The sequence below is a fragment of the Dioscorea cayenensis genome, unplaced genomic scaffold, assembly GCF_009730915.1.
Source record: "Dioscorea cayenensis subsp. rotundata cultivar TDr96_F1 unplaced genomic scaffold, TDr96_F1_v2_PseudoChromosome.rev07_lg8_w22 25.fasta BLBR01000095.1, whole genome shotgun sequence".
Taxonomy (NCBI): Eukaryota; Viridiplantae; Streptophyta; class Magnoliopsida; order Dioscoreales; family Dioscoreaceae; genus Dioscorea; species Dioscorea cayenensis.
In genome coordinates, this window is record NW_024086486.1 from 24,921 (window position 1) to 28,839 (window position 3,919).

Consider the following 3,919-nt stretch of genomic DNA (forward strand, 5'->3'; position numbering starts at 1 on the left):
GACGTGATAGATTCTACCTCCGTTCCTTGAGTTCTTTGCCGCCATAATAGAGTGAATGGTCTAGGGGATGAACCTCCGCTGGGGCCTAGTTGCGCGTGTAATGGAGTGAAGCATTGAGGGGATCTTAGTATCTAGGGCTTAATTGTGGCTAGGGACCTTCCGCTGGACCAAAGCGTTAGGTGTATAATTAGGAAGCGATTTATCACTTGGAATCCCTAGAGCTCATTGCAACTTTTTTCGAGTGTGAGGTTGAGAGGTTATTTAATCTCTCCTCCGGGACATGAATAGAGTTAGGCATAGTTGACCTTAAATTTGGGACTATGTATGTAAGGATTTCCATGACTCACCATTGCATTTATTAGGTAGCATAATAGAGAGTTCTTGCACTTGAACCGATTATCCTAGGTGAAGCATAATCCGAGTACCCCATACTTTTGCTCTCTTACTTGTTGCTTTTAATTGTTGAGAATTGAATCATTATCACACTTATCATTGTTGATACTCAACATAGCTAAGAATCAAATTAAGTGTCTTTACTCCCTACTCCCTGTGGATTCGATCCCGCTCACCCGGGATTATTACTTCGAGAAACCCATGCACTTGCGGGATATACGCAAGGGGACCTTGTCAAGTTTTTGGCGCCGTTGCCGGGGAGCTAGGCATTTAGAGATACTTTGCACTTTGTTTTCTTAGCTATTTCACCACACATTCTAATTCATATCTTCTTATTCTATCATCGTTCTGATTGTCTTTTTCTTTATTTTTGGTGCAGCTCCAGGTTATGACCCGAGGGAATCTATCAATATTGATTGAAGGAGACCCTGAGCTTGAACGTACACTTAGAAGAAAAAAGAAAGAACCTGTGCAAGAACAGCATAATCCAGCTGATTTGGAAGTAGAAGAATCTGAAAACATGGCATAACAAAATAAGCAACAATGAACACTATCTGATTATGCCAGACCTTCAGTGTTGGGGATACAATCGAGTATTGTGTGTCCCCCATTTATAGCTTAGAACTTCGAGCTAAAGCCGACATTCATCCATATGCTGCAGCAGTCCGCATAATTCAATGGTTTGGCCGATGAGGATCCAAATAGTCACATAGAGAGCTTCCTCGAGATGTGTGACATGCTGAAGATAAATGGTGTGACAGATGATGCCATCAAATTGAGAGCCTTCCCATTTTCCTTAAAAAAGAGAGCAAAGCAGTGGCTACACTCATTACCTAAAGGGGAGGAGATGGTAGAAGCTTTTCTAGCCCGTTATTTCCCTCCCAGAAAATCAGCAAAGCTTAAAAATGAGATCTTATCCTTTGTGCAGTTGGAATTGGAGTTTCTATTTGAGACATGGGAAAGGTTCAAGGAACTCCTACGAAAATGTCCGCAACACGGATTCCCGGAGTGGATGATTGTTCAAACCTTCTACAATGGTTTGAACCCGAGTACAAGGCAACTCTTGGATGTGGCGGCAGGAGGTACCTTAGGTAGCAAGACCCCCGATGAGGCTCGTCAATTGATTGAGGAAATGGGGTTAAATAGCTACCAGTGGAACGCTAGGGAGAAAAAGAAGGTGGCCGGTCTCCATGAAATTGATGCGGTAACTTCATTGGCGGCCCAAGTGGAGAGTTTGAGTAAGAAGCTAGATCTTATAGCTTCGAATAGAGTTGCGGCCATGACCAATTGCATCAGTTGTGGTTGAGGACATGCTCCCTCTGATTACCCAATCGTCATTGGTGATGTTTCTTCAATTGAGAACGTTTGCTTTGTAGGTAATGGAATGAGACCTCAAGGGAATCCATACAGCAACACCTACAATTCAAGTTGGAAGAATCATCCCAACTTTTCATGGAGTAATCAAGGACTACAGAAGACCATGGGGCCATCGGGTTTCCAACAACAACAACAAGCCCCTCAAGTGGAAAACAGAATTTCAGGCTTGGAAACCCGAATGACGGATTTGGAGAAGCACTTGGCTAGATTTGTTCAATCGACAAATACATGGTTTGAATCAGTCGAAGCTACACTTCGCAATCACACCGCCTCCTTGCACAACCTTGAAAATCAAGTGGGGCAAATTGCGAAGTCTCTCTCGAAAAGGCCACATGGAAGTTTACCAAGCAAACACGGAAACCAACCCTAGAGAACATGTGAAGGCGATCACTATGAGAAGTGGTCGAGAGGTTAAAGGGAGGCTTCTGAGTGAGAAGTCGAAAGAACACGCACCCGAGGTTGTAGAGGTTGAGGAGGGAGCAAACAAAGAGAAAGTGGTGGCACCCCCACCTTTCAAGCCAAGAATCCCTTATCCCTCTAGATTGAAAAATGACCAAGGGGATGAACAGTATAAGAAGTTCCTGAGTTTGTTCAAGCAACTCCACATCAACATTCCTTTTGTTGAGGCATTGGCTCAAATGCCTAAGTATGCGAAGTTCCTAAAAGACCAATTGAACAACAAGAGGAAATTGGAGGAGAGTGCTTCATTGGTGCTTGATGCTTCATGCTCGGCGGTGTTGCAAAAGAACATGCCAAACAAGAAGAAAGACCCGGGAAGCTTCATCTTTCCTTGTAACATCGGCAACTTAGGTGAGGAAATGGCATTGGCGGATTCAGGGGCGAGCATCAACGTCATGCCATATACTTTCTTCCAAAAGCTAGGCTTGGGTGAGCCTAGGCCTACTCGGATGACTTTACAATTGGCAGACCGAACGGTGCGACATCTGAGAGGCATCATTGAAGACGTGGTTGTCAAGGTGGACAAGTACATTTCTCCGGTTGACTTTGTAGTGCTAGATGTCGATGAGGATGCAGATGTACCCTTGATACTTGGGAGACCGTTCTTCCGGACTTCCAAAGCATTGATTGACATGGACGGCGGGGAGCTCACATTGAGAGTTGGAGACGATAAGCTCACATACCGGCTTGCTGAATCCATGCGGCATTCTCTCGATTTTGATGATACTCTATACTTTCTTGACACTACTGATGAAATTGTTGATGAATATATGCAGGAAATGTTCAACCCGGATGCATATGAAGGATTGTTCGACCAAGAGGAGAGCAATGAAGAAGTAATGATGCTTAGTTCGACTGAAGAAGTAACATTTACCCCGGGGATCTTGAAGAAGGTTCTCCGGAAAATGAAGAGGGCTCGGAGACGCGACCGAAAATGCTCCAAGATTGTTTGAGACGTACATGAGCCAAGGAAGTTGGACGAACCATTGCTAGGTGGTCCGAAGCTCGAGAGTACACCCTCTATCCTCAAGAGACTTTGCTCATCATGCTTTCAAGCCATGGGTAAGAGGGCAACCTTCATTTATGAACCCCCGTGAGGTAAGAAAGATACGTCAAGCTTAGTGATGTTAAACAAGCGCTTCTTGGGAGACAACCCAAGTGTTTACTGTTTTCTTAGTTTTTAGTTTAGTTTTTTACATGAATAAATAGTTAAGTGTTGGTGTTTTAATGTTTAGGTGTTTGTGCTGCAATTTTATAGTGGGTTTTTCAAATTCATCATGTATTTTATGAAGAATTGGCGAAGGTTGGTTGTTTGAGTTCTATTTCATGTTTTTATCTGGTAAATTTTGCATCTAGGGCAGTCTCTGAGTGTGTAAACATGTTCAGAATTTTTCTGCAGAGCCTGCAGGTTTTTTCTAAGTCATCCAGAGAAAACACACAGGCGTGTGGAATTTCTGCACGCCCGTGGATGTGTACTGTGAGCTCATCCAGAGAGGACACAGGGGCGTGCGGCTGCCCCTGTGGACGACCATGCGACTGGCGCACGCCCGTGGTTAATTTCCACATGGGCGTGTGAATTCCTGCAGAGTTGGGCAGATTTTCCTGAGAACACACAGGGGCGTGGACTCGCCCCTGTGGGTGACCTTGTGAACCCCACACGGGTGTGGGTAATTTCCGCACGCCATTGCGA

The 3,919-nt window shown here is 44.6% G+C and overlaps 1 non-coding gene across 1 annotated transcript; it reads right to left on the bottom strand.

The window, feature by feature from the left end:
* Positions 1 to 1,288: 1,288 nt before the first annotated feature.
* Positions 1,289 to 1,395, bottom strand: LOC120253471. The gene has a single exon (XR_005534286.1). It is a non-coding gene; the product is annotated as a small nucleolar RNA R71 (small nucleolar RNA).
* Between the last annotated feature and the right edge of the window lie 2,524 nt (positions 1,396 to 3,919).